We start from the raw sequence: 18,230 nt of genomic DNA, 5'->3' as shown, positions 1-18,230 counted from the left end.
GATGAGTGTGTGTGTGTGTGTGGAGAGGAGAGGAGGGGCAGAAAGACAGGAAGCTAACAGATGGAAGTCCCCACATGCTCAGGAGACTTGGCCCATTTCAAGCGTTTGAACAATGTCTTTATGCAGCTACCATGCAGTCTGAGTGGGAATCGACTCAGTTGTCTCTCTGCAGGCATATTTACTGATGTTGATGACGTGTCGTCATTCCCCGATATCCCACGCCAAACCCCAAGTAGCGACGGAGGACCTTTGCAGAGCGAGAGCAGAGGGAGAGAAACATACAGAGCTGTCGTTGGGAACGCACGCGTTGGCTCAGCGCGTGGGCGGCCTGCCTGACAGAGCCCTTCTCCAGAGAAACCGCCCAGGGTTGTCCGGCAGACTTGCCATTGATGCTCCGGTTCATCCGACGCGAGCATGAGGAGAGTTTGTGTGTGTGTTTGTCGAAGAAGAAATGTCACTTTCATCAAAATGTAGGTTGGGGAAGATCTCGTAAGGCCGGAGACGCTTGGTGTTTGTCCCCGGCTTGGGAAACCCAATTCAATTCTGGTTAGATGTTCAGGGAGATAATTGACTCGTTAATATCTGACTCCAATTTTAGAAATGTGCACAAGTGCGTTACCTGTAACCTTGAGCGCTAAACAGTTAATGACATGAAACTCTGGCGTAGGTAAAAATCGTCTGCTTGATCAGAGCATCGACCCTAAAGTATGCGTGTTCACTAATCATTACTATAATATGGATTTTAACCATAGTAGACCTAGTATGTAAACCAATCACTCAGAGGCTCCGGTAAGTTCCTTCGGAGCGTGGAGATCCACCGTAAGTGACTCAGAGGCCTTAAGTTAAAACCTACTTCAAAAGTCTATGTTTATAATCAGTATTAGCCGCATCAACCAGACTAGATCAAAGTTTTCACCGCCGTAGCGTGATAGATACGTTTCAAGGAGAACAAGTAACTTCAAATGCACAATAATAGTTTATTATCTAAATAGTAAGATAATCAATACAATGATAAATAACTAGAGGGTACAATTTCTGGGGAAATTGTAGGGTGTGCTTGCTTGCTTCGGTTGCACAGGGGTCCGTTTTTGAATGACATTTTTACAACTGATTTCTGTATATTTTATATGAAAATGCATACATAGATTAAATAGATTTAAAAGCATTTTTTTTGCTGCTCATTTACAACTGAAAATACGAGTGAAGTGTAGAATGAAATAGATGTCTTCTCATTTCCCCTGCAAGAGGCAGCCTCATCGTTGAATCAAATCGAATAAATTTGGCAGACCGGTGTAAAAATGGACCTAATCTCTATGATATGACGTTACCCGGCAGTAGAAGATGGAATCGCGATTCAGACAGTCCCATCTGCTAACTGAAAATATGCCCCCCAAAACGTAAATAAGCTTGACATTTATTTAGTGGAAAATCGCTCATTCATAAAAAGCTCACTGGTAGCGATCATTGTCAGTAACAACGCAAAATGCGACATAGCCCTGTGTGGAGAAGCTGCCCAGTGCCCCGGTAAATTGTACTACTACGGTACAGTACTAGTAGACTACTGCTGTGTTCGTCTTGGTAGCGATTGCGTTGGTTGAATTGGATTTAACGTTCCGTTGTACGGTTTAGGCTGAAATAAATTATTTTCATGAACAGATTGACAACGTTTAGGCTGTGGCAATGAAGTTCAGGTTAGTAGTTAGATAGACTTTTGATTTAAGTAAGGGGAGTGCCGAACATGTTCTGTTGCCGTTTGACTTCCTACAGCTGTGTAGATGTTTTTGTACAGTAGTGTCTCGCGTAGGCTACAGCGTTGCAGTGAGCAACACTGGTTTGAAACCACAGGTAATGATCATTTCACCAACAAATCGTTTACTTGTAATGTAATGTCATAATAAATACTACAACGAAAATGTATTTGTGAGAAATTTTTATTTTAACGATTGAAAACAGATGCATCATAGACCACTGTAGTGTGTGTTGCCCGGGCAACAGAGGCTAATGTCATGCTAATGCTTCAGTGAAATAGTAGACTACCGTTTCCGAAAGTAGATGTGGGCCTACTTCCTTAATAATATCACCTAATATTGTACATTTCACAATTGTGTTTCACATCACAAAGTAAAATGAGTAAATAGTTATCAACCCTCTTTGCTTGTGGCGTTTCTGCAGCTGCCTTGCAGTAAAGCTATAGTTAGCCTAGCTATCCCCCAAGTTAACAGATGCCAAACGAATGTTCTGCTACAGGTAGTCACGCGTGTTTTCGTGACGTTAGTGACGTAGTGACGTTAGTAACGTCAGTGACTGTGGCTAGCAAATTAGCCACCGTTAGCTTCACTTTTCGCCACAAAAACTTAACTTCAGCCTAAACCATGCAACGGAACGTAAATAAAAATACAAGCAACTCAATCGCTACCAAGACGAAACTTTTGACACCTAGGTTGTCTATGTAGGCCAAATATTGACAAAGATTTAGGGGGGCAAAAATAAATAATAACTAGAAAAGGCTGTTCCTGCGAAACAGCAGTGAGAATGCTGAAAACCTGAATGGGGATAGCTGACCATGCTAAAAAAGCTGAAAATAGTGAAAATTTAGTAGAAAGTTACAAGCTGAAGCTTCAAAGCAACCGAAAGGTATTTTTGAAAGGGGCTGGAGCAGCATTCCAACAATGATTTGAAAGGATTTACCATTACTTTTAAAGGGAGAATAATTTGCACAAAAACCTTTATATTTTAAAAAGTATAAAAGTGAGAAATGAGAAAATACCCGCAAGCTGAAATGAATTTCAAAAATGTGTGAGTGACACAAAAGAGGCAGTGTGGAAGCTGAACTGCATCATCTGCATCATCTTAACAAAGCTAAGAGCTAAAATAGCCTACAATGTGGGAGAAGCTGAAAGCTGAACTGTTAAACAGAAGAAGAAGTAGGCTAGCTAGTCATAACAAGAATATTATCGTTTTAACAGATTCAATTATAGTTGGGATAGTATTAGCAGTAGCAGATGTAGCCTATGCGTTTACTCGGCTTTCTTAGTAGGATTCAATGTGTTGATGGAATGAAACATACAGCAGTAGAGCCGATACAGGAAGACACGGCGACACTTTGTTGCAGAAGGATGATGGTGCAAGTTTTGTCCGTGGAGCATACAACGATTAATAAAAAAGAATCATGTAGACGCGTTTATTGAGTAATCGCATAACTAATTACACATGTAAACGGAGTAATCGTATTATTGGCATAAACCGACAATTGCTAGTAATCGTGTTTCTCATGGTCAAGTAAACGTACCAATCACCTGTGTGAGAGACTGAGTGGTGCGTGTCTGTCGTTACGGTGATGGTGCAGCTATGATTGCTAACGCGCTGAGGGCAGAGAATAAGAGAAATGTAGCTAGAATCCACACCTCAAACAAGATAACCTAGACGCAAAACTGTTCGTCCAATCCAAAATATAAGGATATTTTCCGAGACCCAAGACTCTGCCGAAACCAGAGATATTCTTTATATGTCTGTGCAGTCAGAAATACGACTCTACCTGCAGTTTCAAAAACGTGTTCCTTCTGCTTTCCTGGTGCGTGTTTGTTTGGTTGCCACGGCGATGGAGCAGCTGTGATCGCTAACGAGCTGGGCAGAGAGAATAACTAATGTAGCTAGAATCCACACCTCAAACAAGTTAACCTAGACGCAAAACTATACGTCCAATCCAAAATATAAGGATATTTTCCGAGACCCAAGACTCTGCCGAAACCAGAGATGTCCTTTATATGTCTGTGCGCTCAGAAATACGACTCTACCGGCAGTTTCAAAATTGTTTATTTCGCTTTCTCTGACGAATTTTACCCACCTCTCCATTGAAGTTAGTGAGAGAATTTGAAAGGCTGCTCTCGCTTCAAGGCTCATAGCTGAAAATCTGTAAATGTGAGCTCTTTAGTAGTTACATTGGCTGAAAGAGAGGACACTTTTTCCTACATTTTAAGGTATAACTTGTTTCTGTAAGTTAAACTATATGAACGTTAGAGGAATTTGTTTGACAATTTAGTTGAATATCAGAAAAAGAGCAGCCAGCAGAGTGTGCCACTCTGCTTGCTGCTCATTCATAAAAATCAAGAAGGAGCAAACATTTTAATGTATTTCAAACTGTCATAATTCAAAATTGGCTGAATATTTGAAAAAGCGGAATCATTTGGGAATAGCTGAATGTCTTGTGAACATTTTAAAGGTTGAATGGTGTCTCTAGCTGAAAGTATGCTGAAGTAGTTACGTTTGAAAGAGGAGGAAGCTTTTTAATGATTTGAAAGGATTTACCATTACTTTTAATGGGAGAATAATTTGCACAAAAACCTTAATGTCTTAAAAAGTATAAAAGTGAGAAATACCAAAAGTCATAGCCAACATCTCCTGAAGGACCTGAACGTTTTGATACAAAAATTGTAGGAATCGGTGAAAGTATGCAGAACTAGTTAAAGGCCAAAAAACGGCGGAAGAACTAAGAAGTTGAAAAATAATAGTGAGAATGCTTAACAGCATTCTCACAATAATAAATATATATGTGAGAGAACAAAGGTTGTGCTCACTACCAAGTAGTGCCCTTGCAAGACAAGGGAATATGTTAAACACATGTTGGTCTGCTGCAAGCACAAACTCTGTAAACCCTGTAAATGTACATGTTACAGCAATACAATTATTTCTAGAAAACTGTTTCGAACAATATTTACAAGAACACAACTTTTAATGATAATTTCAGAGTCTTCCTCGGTCCACCTTCCTCTTCAACTGTTGAGACCACCTTTCCAGAGGTGTGTCATTAAGGTTTGATTGTCATTTTAGCATTCATGCAAATCAACGATGTCCCAGACGAGTGTCTGGGTGACCAGTGAGAAAAAGGGGCTGCCAAAACAGCCCTACAAAAATAACAGACATTAATTTATTTTTAAGATTGAATTTGTAGAGGATGAAGCTCCAAATCAACTCTACTGAGTATTGTTGCTTGTTCAGCTTTCTCACATTTGAATACAGAATATGGCCAACTTGGTAAAAAGTCTCATGAAATATTAACTGCTGTGAAGTATGCTGTGGGAATCAGGTCATATTAGATGCATGCAAACTGGAGACACTGACTTGTTCACACCACATTCCAAAGACATTGTGAAGCTTTCACGAGAGCGAGACCCTTCACTAAGAGGTTCACTCCTAGAGCTGGCGTTGGGGCTGGCTGCTGATTTCTCCTTGTGCACTAGGTTTTAGGATGGGGATGAAGGGAGTAATAATTTCAACGAAGGTGTGTAGCTTTTCAAACGGGTAAATCTTTATTGAGATTCCTGGCACTGCAAAATGTGTGCATTGGGGGTGGGGGGCTGAGGAATAGAAGATGACTGTACCGTACCATTGCTTTCCTTTCTAGTCTGCATTTCATGTGTATTTCAGAGATTTCTGTTCGCGAGAGACTGAGCCCCAAGTTGTTCCTGACAAGTAGGTATGCATGGCAGCTCCACCGCCATTGTTTGTGTGAGTGGGGAAAGGAGAGGCAAAAATATTTAAAGCTGTTTGAGTACCTTTAAGGTAGAAAAGCGGTAGGGTAGAGGAATACAGTCCATTTACCATGAATTGCGTTGATATCTTTTACTTATAGTTCCCTTTCAGAACTGTTGTTTGTGAGGGTATATTGTGGGCCTAAGGGCTCCCAAATCTGCACTTACTGCTTCACTCCTTGTTGTACCAGCAAATTTGTCTGTTCTCTGCATGTTGTATTTCAGATCCAATTGTTGCACTGTCTCATAAGAGACTGCACTAACAACATTGTTTGATGTTGCACTGCAGAGATGTTTTATTGCTCTGTAGTTGAGCTGTTGTTATGGTTACACTGTTTCTGGTGGCTAAGATATTATTATTTTGAGCAGTGCTTGGTAAAATACCGACCAAAAACCGTCTTCTAAATTACTAAAATGCCAAATGTTCACGTTGTAAATATTTGATTTTGTCCTCCTCTGTGCTTTTGTACTTATTATTCTCTCTTATTCTTATTTGTCAGAAATCCTGGAATTTTCTCTGATGTGACCTTCTGGGATTGAGCCCAGCTCAAGGAGATTTCTTTGAATCCTTTTAGGAGTGGCCATAAATGTGAAGGATCAGCTTACATTGCCACCCATTAAAACCAGGAGGGTATTCAATACAGATGGGACTTTCAATCTTTAAAAATAAAGTAATCTCAGCTCTGCGATATATATGTGCAGAGTGCAATGAACCAACAGTTTGAAGAGGCTACCTTGTGCTTGTTCTGTGCATGTTCTTTCTTTCTCAAAGGAACAGCTTTCAGATTGTCGTTGAGTTACTTTACGTCTTAGGGTTTGTTTTCTTCACTAGGTTTGTAAAATTAATTTTGGTTCCTTTAAGGCAGTGCCCCATGAATCATTGACTGACCAGAAACACCCTGTGGTTCTCTGGCGACATGGAGGGGGAGGGGGAATCTTCTTGTCAGGCTTCTCTCTGGGGCTTTGGAGAGAAGGACAAAATGGAGGTCACAGGGAGGATGGCAAGATGTGTAATAATTTACTACTCATCCACTAACACCATTGTCAGCCTGTCAGGTGGAGGTTAGATTGCAGATAACAACACTGATTCCCTCTGTTTTACACCATTTGCAGAAATAAGCAATATTGCAATAGTCAACGAGCAATCATCTGTCAAAATGAATGTTGACTGTGTTAACAACACTGATTCCTTGTGTTTGTTACTATTTCTTTTTTTACTTCACCATTGCAGCAATAAGCAATATTGCAAAAAGCAACCAGCAATCATCTGTCAAAATGAATGTTGACTGTTAATAATGGTCGCTGATTCTCAGAGCAGAGCATCACAGGCTCTCTGAAGGTCAAACCATGCTCCTATTTGACGGGACCTACGAGACGGGTATTTCCGTACAAGTTGGTGCTTGGACCACATAATCACTTGTCATTTAAGTCCGAGCTCATCTATTAGTTATCCTGAAGTACATTTACATTACATTCAGTCATTTAGCAGACGCTCTTATCCAGAGCGACTTACAGTAAATACAGGGACATTCCCCCCGAGGCAAGTAAGGTGAAGTGCCTTGCCCAAGGACACAACGTCATTTTGCACTGCCGGGAATCGAACGGCAACCTTCAGATTACTAGCCCGATTCCCTAACCGCTCAGCCACCTGACTCCCAAAGAAGTAGCCAGGTGGAGCGTGGTAGAGCTCCTGCTCCCCTCGCCCCGGTCATGTGGACACAGGCGCTGGTCCTGTGCTGAGGAACGCCACTGACAACAGAGACAGCCTTCCCCACAGACGATCCCCCGGCGGGAGGGCTTTAGCTCGTCTCTCCTTGGCTCGGGGAAGTGCGTCCTCCTAATTGCCTGGAAGACATTGTTGCTCATTACAAAGCTGTAAACCCCATCTTGAAATCAATGGGGTGTCCCTAAACATCAGCAATTACAAGATTAAATCATAAACTGCTCAGCCATCTGAAAAATATTAAGATAATTATTTCTTCCCCAAAAAGCAAACAAACAGCGTAGACTACTACGCTGCTGAACAGACGGTAGTTTTACTACCTCACTCTTTGAAAACTCTTCATAGAAAGCTTTGCAGCTGCTTTCCGACTGTTTTGGTCGTCTGGAGAAAATTATAACCTGAGTTTGGATGCATATTGATATACATACCAACAGCTAGGCACGGAGGTGTATTAATTTCTGGTTCCTCAATATAATTTGAAAATACGTTTTTAGACCCAATTATTCTTAATGATAACAATCCCGTTGGAGTGAAAATGTATGTGATTAGTAGAGGAGAAGGCCCATATGATATCATTTCTTCTCTTATCCTCACTCTCTTTTCCAACTTTGGCTTTACCCTACAGTAGCCTACAGTCACATGCAGACTCAGTCCTACCCTACTCCTTCCTGTGTTCACAGTAAACTACAGTGGCATTGCAGCATGTCTAATCAATGGCCGCCTTCACTGCAGATGCAGGATATCTAGGCTGACAGGAAAGGGTCCTGGGTTTTTACAGAAACGGCTGCAGTCCCTCGCGTCGCCCTGACTTTTACTTTTCCTCGTTCCACCAGCTTTTGCCCTGCCTCAGGCCGCTTCTGTCTCATTGGCTTCTGTGTTGTATCTTTCGCTTACTCAGAGCGGCCCGTCACTTTAGTGCAGTGACAGCGGCTTCACAAACAAAGTAAGCACCTCTCCGCTTTCCCCTCGGCTGGGCAATATTTTCTGCCCCACAGAGTCCCTGTGTTGCAGGGGTTCCAGGTAGCTCTACAGCAGGCTGTCAGAGGGATAAATGATACATAAAACGCCCTGCCTGGCAGCCAGTTGTCAAACTACATGGCCCCTGTATCATGCAGTAATAACATGGGGCTATCCTTCCCTTTCATGGTGGATGAGGAAAAGGTAGAGAGGGCAAAGATAAGACATGAGACAAAGGGACAGGCCCATCAAATATTTACCAGCTGTCCATGGTACAGCTGCTGTGTTCTCCTCCCCCCTCAGTGAGTAAACAATACTGCCTCAGAACACTGTCACCCATCATTTGTCTGCTGGCTGGATCTCCACAGGGAGAGGGGAGCGAGCTGTCAGTCAAGTTCTCTGGGAATTCTGTGTGTGAGAAACACACAAGTTTTTTAAATATTTTTTTTTATGTAGAGTGAAATTATCTGCGTTAAATTTGTTCTCGGAAACATTCACATTTTAGTTTTGATTTCAGACATGATATGGATATAGCTGAGAGCATAGAAAGGAACTAAGACAAAAAAAGACTGAACAGTTCAAAAACTGTTGAATATAATTGTAGACCATTTTATATGGCCTCTATGGCATAGATTTGGCACACACACGGATGGGTACACATGCCATCCTAAACACTCCTTTCTACTTCATCCTGTTTCATGGGGTTAGCAGTTCCCAGTGAGAGAGAACCTGCCTCTAACAATAGTTGATAGCACTGTTGTCTATTTGGACACAGTTAATCAATAGGAAAAGAAAGCAGGATGCTGAGAATTTACTGGACTTTCAGCCACCGCTAGTATTAGGTATGGATTTTATTTTGTTACTCAACGATTCAAGATTGAAAAGAGATCACCACTGCAGGATTGATTACCAGCATGGACGTAAATCGGAGAAATATTGGGCGCCCTGAAGGGTTTTGTGATGAAAGACATTTCACGCCATACTAGAAAAGTGCCCCAGTGTGGTGGTAACCAGAGAAAGGATGGAGGGAGAGGGGGGAGAAGGAATGGAGGGAGAGGTGTAAGGAGAAGGAGAGGTGTGTGATGTGGGTGTGAAGGTTGGGGGAAGGGGGGACAGAAGGGATGGAGGGAGAGAGGTGAGGAGGAGAGGTGTGTGATATGGTGTAAAGGTTGGGGTAGGGGTGCTTAGATGACTGTCAATTTGTGGTTGTTTGAGAAGCATGGACTTACCCTGTGCTTCTGTAATGGACCGGTTCACTCATCTTGAAACTAGCAAACAAACTGCTGCCACTCTGCACTGTAGATGTACTATGCCTGCTCCATGTCTCCCCTCAATGCCCAGTTCAACACACATGCCACCCGTACAGGTTCAACAATCAAACCAAGGAGAACATCCAGTGCTACAACAAGGCTTGAATTACAACCCTGTCATTGGCAGTAGCACAAAAATGTTTAAAAGCAACATTAGGCTACAAATCTTTGACTCACAGGGCTTTTTGTTTTGTCTGCCCGAGTCAAATCTAACCCACCTGGATGTCTGGCTCCTCCGGCCAACCTGGTTGGCTGACGCATCTCCGTGGTGATTCACCACGTTCGGACTCCTTGACCCGGGACATTCTTAGGGGATGAAGAATAGATCCGCCCCGAATAACGACCTCCTACATCAAACCTTTGATCAAAATGGAGCAATCCAGGAGCATTTACACAGGGAGCCCTGCCAAGGTCAATAAGTGGTGGAAGCAATGAAGGAGCTTATGTCACTCATGCTGTCATATTATCTCTCCCCGTACATCACATTTTATTACTGGTCCATTATTTATTCAGAAGTGTGTGAGATCAGGCACAGGTCAGTGTTTTTTCAAAGGGTAAATCAAGGTGAGACTTAGTCATATGAGATTCACAAGAAGGAATGAGAAGGATCAGAAGGAGAAAACATATTGCATAGTTCTTTGTTGTGTTTTTATTAATTTGCTATCAAAGTATAAAAAAGAAAGGGGTCTACGTTCTGCCTTGAACTTGTATATATACCCTGTCCACACACACACACACCGTTGAACACACACACCGACATGCATAAACACGTCGAAAACAAGACAGGTACAATCATGAGAAACTGATCTGTTGATTCGTTCTGGCTGATGGAGCACACTCTTATTAGCAATCAGTGTAAAGTGTATGAACTTCCTGATTGTGATGGCTTGTTAGCTTACCATGGAGCTACAACTGAGAGCTCGGTGGATGATGAACATCACAAGTGCACACTCGTCCACAGGCAGAATGACTGATCATGAGACCTTTGACATTCAGTGAGTCATTTGTGTGTGTGTGTGTGTGTGTGTGTTTGTGTGTGTGTGTGTGTGTGTTTCTTGTCCAGACAAGGTAGTTGCTAACGCTCAACTCTATCCATATTAATGACCCAGTCTATGTTTTGATGATTGTTTACTTTCATTGCTAAGGTTGTCAATCACACTGATGAGACCTGAGCAAGTTTGTCCTTCAAACACGCACATACACACACATTCACACATTCAAACACACGTACACACACACACAAACAAACATACACACATACAGTATACACAAACTCACACACACACACTGTTATCATAGAGCATTCAACCGAACAATCGAATGTATCTGTTATTGGGATACAGTCATTAGGAATGTTCAGGTCCCTAAGGGAGAGATATAGTCTATATTTAAACAGGCAAATCAAAACATAGGATCAGAGTCAATTGAGCAGGGCTTTGAAATATATAGCTGACAAGCTGTTTGAACTCACAGGCATACAGTCCTCTGTTTCCTTTGATTAGAATCACGAGCACCCAGACAGGAGATGTACATATTGAGAATTAATAAAAGGAGCAGAAGAAAACATTTTGCAGTCTATAAAAGGCTTCCAGATGAAGACGTGAGACACAGAATCACCAGTGAGGTAGTAGCAGTGTGCTATTCTCTCATTCATCATTTAAATGGACGACTTTAAACAGAAGAGTTGGAAATGAATGCAACACCAGGGTGCGTGCTGTTTGGAGGTTATATGGCTGGCAAGAATTTTTCATTAGTATTGACTACAGACTGCCTTGTTGATCAGCCTTGCTTGAGGTAACTGGTTACTGTTCTAGACATGCTGTCCATCTGTGTGGTTGTGTGTGTGTGTGTGTGTGTGTGTGTGTGTGTGTGTGTGTGCATGCTCATGCCAGTGTCAGTTGGACTATCAGACATGTGTACCCTTCTGTGTGTGTGAGTATGTGTGCGTGCTTGTGTGCATCTGTGTGTGTGCATGCTTGTGTCAGTTTGTATCAATTTGATTGTCAGACATGTGTACCCATCTCTGTGTGTGTGTGTGTGTGTGTGCATGCGTGCCTGTGTTTGTATGTCACAACTGAATGCAATCTGATCAGTGTAACACACTGCACCTGATGAGTGTCTCTTTCTATGTCATGGTCCTCTCTGTACTGCCACAACAGTATTCCAAAAATGATAAGAAAGTCACCAATACAATCTGTCTGTGATTGTTCTTCACATTAGTCGATATTTTCTTGCATTCTACCATGTCCAAATGCAAACTCCCACACAATTTTGCCTGTGAATAACGGTTTACGTACAATGCAGCATCTTGTTGGTTTGGAAATAACTCCCAGTGCTCGGCAACCAGCGGTGAGCAACAATAGCTGACAGGACAACAAAGACAATAGTCAACAAACTGAAAGTTAATCACCCAAAACAAAAACACAATCTGATTATGCACAGAACAGAACACATTCAATGGCACATGATCAGACAGGGTAATAAAACGTTTGTCTGAAGAAGATAGTCTACTTCAGACAGCGAGAGAGAGAGAGAGAGAGAGAGAGAGAGAGAGAGAGAGAGAGAGAGAGAGAGAGAGAGAGAGAGGGAGAGAGAGAGAGATCAATCTCTGCTGTTTGAAATTATTCTCAGTGTCAATCTCCACAGGTTCAAACAGGGCCTTGCTATCCCAGCATTTATACACTGGTCTGGTTTGGGAGCTATGACAAAGCGGTAACACTTTATAATAAGTCAACGCTTTTTGGCATTTACAAAGTGTTAACTAATAGGTAGTTAACTCTTTATAAAACATTTTGAAACATTAACAATACATTATTAAATAGTTAATAATCTTATTATTAAATGCTATGTTAATCATTAATAAACACTGTTAAACATTATGGATTTGATTCATAATACAATTCATAAGGTGTTTGATAACTGCATTACCATACTTTATAGACAGCTTGTTAATATAGTTGCAAACCAGTAGTTTATAATCTGTTAATGGTACATGAGCTGGTATAGAAAGCATTAGCAAATGGTGAACAAACCATTTACATTACCTTTACAAAGCATGAGTAAATAACTAACAACATATTAACTTATGTCTTTAATTAATGTACGCCAAGTCGAATACATGATGTACACTACTACTTAGCAGATGTCTTAACAACTATTTTATAAACACTTACTAATGATGCAACTTGTGATTAGTAATGCAAGTTATAAAGCATTTACTAACTGTTAGTTAAGGCTTTTGTGTTATTTATTAAGGTATTCTTGTCCATTCTCAAACCTCACATTCACAAAGGTATCGTAACAACTATTTTATAAACACTTACTAATGATGCAACTTGTGATTAGTAATGCAAGTTATAAAGCATTTACTAACTGTTAGTTAAGGCTTTTGCGTGACCTAATCTAAAGTGTGAACTATCTCTGCCTTATTAAACATTTATAAGTTATTTATTAAGGTATTCTTGTCCATTCTCGAACCTCACATTCACAAAGGCTGAACATACGTTTCTCAAAAGGAAACAGACACAACACAATGTGAAACACAAAATTACTATTTTATTGAAGTAATGACAGGCATGTGTCTTACTAACTACTTAGCTCTACTAGCCGAGAGTGACAGCGGTCGATACGTTAAAACCTCAGTTTGATATTTCCCGGCATGACCGAACGGTCGAGGTTAGTAAGTTGTTTATTATATGGCATTTTTAGCTCTTTTCATTTAAAACATGTAGTTTTGTTCAGCTCTACTCGTCTTCTCACGGTGTGTTTCAGGTGTTAGCACCTAGCAACCAATCTGAAATCTGAGCAACCAAACCTAGCAATCTGCCTAGCGCTTGTCGTTTATCTCTCTGTGTTCACAGTTTTCTGCTCTTTTAGAAAGTTAAGAATTTCCTCGTCGCTGTTGATGTCTTCATTGTCATCTGGATAGTAAAACTCCTCGATCTCGCTCATTTTGAAGATGACATCAGCGGAGGGCAATAAGAATACGTATCAGACCGCAGATGAGGTCAATACGCGCATAGATATACGCGGCTGGCATGACTACCCATTAGCCAATCAGAACGCTCGTACTGTTGTTGCAATTGAACCAATATGCTGTTCTTATTGGTTCAGAAGACGTTCTCAAAAGAGTTGTTGATATGTTGCCTTGGAGATGTAGTGACGTCACCAGTACAAGTGCAGCTGATTGCTCTGACAAGATGGCGTCTGCTCCAGATTCGCCGTGTTTGATTTGGGATCTTCCCACGTATTGTTGTAGTATATAAGAAACCAAATGTTTACTCTTCGACAGGTCAGCAAACGCTTTGTCGCCTAAATTTGTTAAAACGATTTGTTTGTAAACCTCGACCTACGATCAAATCTCTGCTTTCAAAGGCGTTTGCAGACCTGTCGAGGAGTAGCTAAACATTTGCAGTTTATTACAGCCATTTTTGGAAAATAAAATACAGCTTCGGGTAACCAACTTTTATACCAATTCTACTGTATTGCTTCTTAATGGAAATAAAATACTATTTTATTACCCAGGTAAATAAATTAACAGCTATTTCTTCTAAAAAAACAAAAACATCTATAGGCCTATAGTCTTTCTATAAATGCTTAATAAGGCATAAATAGTTCACACTTTAGATTAGGGCACGCAAAAGCCTTAACTAACAGTTAGTAAATGCTTTATAACTTGCATTACTAATCAGAAGTTGCATCATTAGTAAGTCTTTATAAAATAGTTGTTAAGATATCTGCAAATCATAGTGTACATCCTGTACTCGACTTGGCATACATTAATTAAAGACATAAGTAAATATGTTATTAGTTATTTACTCATGCTTTATAAAGGTAATGTAAATGGTTTGTTCACCATTTGCTAATGCTTTCTATACCAGTTCATGTACCATTAACACCTTTTAAACTACTGGTTTGCAACTATATTAACAAGCTGTCTATAAAGTATGATAATGCAGTTATCAAACACCTTATGAATTGTATTATGAATAAAATGCATAATTTTTAACAGTGTTTATTAATGATCAACATAGTGTTTAATAATAAGCTTATTAACTATTTAATAATGTATTGTTAATGTTTCAAAATGTTTTATAAAGGATTAACTAACTATTAGTTAACACTTTGTAAATGCCAAAAAGCGTTGACTTATTATAAAGTGTTACCGACAAAGCTTCTGTCTCGGTAATTGCCTGCAGGATTGGCAGATTAGTTTCTATCACAGAGAGCACATGCCTGTCACCTTACCATTCTGCTGTCTCGGTTTGATTCCATCCTAACGATTCCATACCTCTCATGGAACTACCACCGTGTGTGTGTGTGTGTGTTAACTCCCGGTGGCCTGTGGAAAAGTTAGTAAGGCGCCAGGAAAAAATTCACTAGGTGGATTTGATTTGTCATTGTGAGACGCAGGGCTTTTCTCACACAACACACAACACGCAGCTCAGAGCCTCGACAGGCTAGGCAGCATATGCTGGTGAACGCTCACAGACAGGGAAATGGGGGACAACATGCAGCAAGTGTGAAGAGCAGATGACAAACGAGCAGGCGCAGCACACACAGGCATCCATCACATCGTTACGAGGCTAGAATCCGATTAGTTCTCCCGAAATAGGTCATGCGTCCTGCGTCTTCACCAGATTTACTGTACAGGAGGCCCTTGGAGGTGTTCAAGGGAAGGCTCCAGACTTCCATGACATTTTATGAGTGACTGTACTGTTGCGGATGAGCAGCGTAATGTGAGCAGGGCGAGTGCTGTAATACAGTTTGTCATCAACCCAAATGATGCCTCTGTGTTTTTATAATCTCATTGAGGAACATTCACCTCCTCAATTAATATCCGAATTTAATTTCATGACAACCGTATTAACCTTCATGTGGTTTAATTGAAAACATGTGGTTGGGAAACAGAACTAGTGATGGCTGTGTGTGTGTGTGTTTGTCCGAGTGTGTCTAAGCATGTTAGTTCATGTGTGAGTGTGCTTAGTTAGCAATGGTGGGTGAGCAATGGTTCTTCTTTGATGTTAATGAAGAGAAATGTTTGAAGACAGAGAGGGAGGGAAAGACTATGTCATCACGGCAGCCGGGTTGCCATGGCTGGGGCTGACGCACGGAGAGACAGGGCCACAGACAGACTCACAGAAAAAAACAGCATGGGTTGTTATTTTCAGCAAAGCCAGAGTCCCTTCAAGGTAATTTGGTAGATCTGTTTCAACCCGCTGCCACTCAGGGCAGATGGGAGGAGGGGCGGGTGTCCTTGGGGTCAAGGTGGTGGGGGCTGGGGTGGAAGGGGTGAGCATGAAGTTCTGGAACAAAGCCCAAAGTGCCAGGATGTTGGGTCAGACAGCGAGCTAGTTAGTCAGATGACCCCGGACCCTTCAACAAGCTTTCATCTGCTCAGAGAAAACATCCACATATAGTACACAGTTATTTTCACAGAAAAGCAGAATTATGCTTTTGTATTTGCTTGCTGTAAATACTGAGCGAGGTATAGCATGTATACTACAGCGTACTGTCCAAAGTAAGCAAGTGTACTGCACATACTGTATATGTATGCAAATAAACGTGCTGGAAAACGTACATTTAGCCATGAATGACTGAAATGAATTAGGCGGGTATTACTCATCGGAGACCATTCAGGACAAAGACTCATGCTCTCTGGTGTGGCTCCGAAGAACCATGTTCTCCGTACACAGTCATCTAAGAACACCGGAGCCAGCATCAGACACATGGAACCAAGCAGCATCAGACACCTGGTGTGAGGGCTGGGGAAAGGAAAGCCACGGCGATCCGTCAGTCATCAATTAGTCCAGAAATAGCCTTTGTTGTAGAGGTGAAGGCAGTCGTGACAGAGAGGAGAGGAAAGGAGAACAACATGGTTTGTTTGTGGAAGTGATAGATGAAGAGGAGACAGGTGGCAGTGACCAATCAACCAGCTTTGAGTGACGTGACTCGGAAACCCATTAGGCGAGGGTTTTCACACGCTCAACTTGTAAGACTGCCATCTTTAAAAGTTGTACTGATAAGTAGACCCAAGTCTGGTGTCAGGTAGAGGCACACATATCCAATGATTTATACTAATCTCTTTAGTTGTGTGTGTCCATAAAGTATAAAAATGGCGTCCAGGGTCTTAAAAGTTCCACTTAGGATCAAGGATTCTACCACCAAGGATTCTCGGTCAAAGTGTTTAAGTGGATCTCTTTTTAAAGGTATTTTTGTCCTTACAGGCCCTCCAGCCCTGCTAATAATCGTTGGAGGGATCATCCAGTTTGGGAGTGGGATTCTAAAAGGGCTTTTTTAATGAGAAATGCAATTTGGCTTTCAGGCTTTCTTGCTAAGGTTAAAGCGCCCTACAATCTTTGGAAGATTAGAAAGTAATCACAAGGTATTAAATTTGACTGTCTGTCCCTGCCCACGCTTTTAACTAGATTTAGGGAATACTCTCTCCCATTATTCCATGTGACTTTTCTATAAATAACTGACATTTTCAACAGAAAACAGGGACAGACATAATATGGCTTTGTTTGTGGAGGTGTCGGTTGGGATTTAGTAGGCCTTATGTACTCCCTTAACCCTGGATCCCTCTTCAAGCCGTCATTAGGTCTCCAATCGTGGCCCCTCAAAAAAGAACGAAAAAGAGAGAGAATAAGAGAAGAAGAGAAAGTTTAGTGGGAGTTCAAAGGCAAGAGGAAATATGAACCAGCTGCGCCGGCCCCACTTTCCTGGTCGTAAAAAGCATTTTTGTATATTTTTATATCTAATAACTGGGCTCCATGCCTCACAGCCATTTTCAGACAAGGTCTTCAGCCCTTGTTGGCAAACAAACATTGAAGCAATTAGATATTAGCCAAACATACAAGTTAGACCATTGAAACAGTCATATCTCCCAGACATTTCAGTGGGGTCGAGCAAAGTTTACAGTAAGACAGCCTCCATTGTTACTGTCTGCACACACTTTTGCATAGACAACTGTTAATCTATAGTTTCATATAAAACATTTCTTCCAGAGCATATTACAAGGACAAGGATAGAAATGTTCGAGATCTTATCAGTATTCCCCCCACCCCCCTATTTTCTTGCCGAGTTCGATTTCTCACGATAAAACGGTTCCCCTTTTTCTCGCAACGTCAGAACGAACTGTTTCCGTGGCAACCACCCTCCCTCAGCCAGCTGTCCAAAGTGAGATAGTGCATGGCAAGTTGGACAAAGAGTTCTCTAAATTCCCCCTGCAATTATATACATTAGCAGCTGTGCTGTGCATTTGCCTCTAAACTGATCACTGCTGGTCCGGCCGCCAGGACTGCAGGACTGCTTGGGTTCATCTGCGTCTACATTTGGTGAAAAACCTGCTCAGCAAAATTGATACTGTTTATGAAGAATGAAATAAGTGACAAGGTCATCTTGATATGGATCTGCAGAGTTTAGACCACATTGTCTCTTAAGCTTCAACAGTAGCACACAGATGAAAGCTTTTTCATTTGGGGTTTTCAGACACACACACACACAAACCTAGTTTAACATGTACAGTTTAGCATCAGCGCTCCCCTGAAGGGACCAGGTAGTGCCAATGTCTGCCCGCCTGGCATGGTCATGTGACAGTGTAGGTCACCATCTGGTTCCATGATCCATTGTTTGCCCTCCTGTGTGGGCTAAGTGGACCACATCAGACTCGTCAGCATATGTCATGTTGAAACAGATTGTCTGTGACATACT

This window comes from Osmerus eperlanus, chromosome 5 (genome assembly GCF_963692335.1).
Source record: "Osmerus eperlanus chromosome 5, fOsmEpe2.1, whole genome shotgun sequence".
NCBI lineage: Eukaryota > Metazoa > Chordata > Actinopteri > Osmeriformes > Osmeridae > Osmerus > Osmerus eperlanus.
This window is presented reverse-complemented; position numbering follows the sequence as displayed.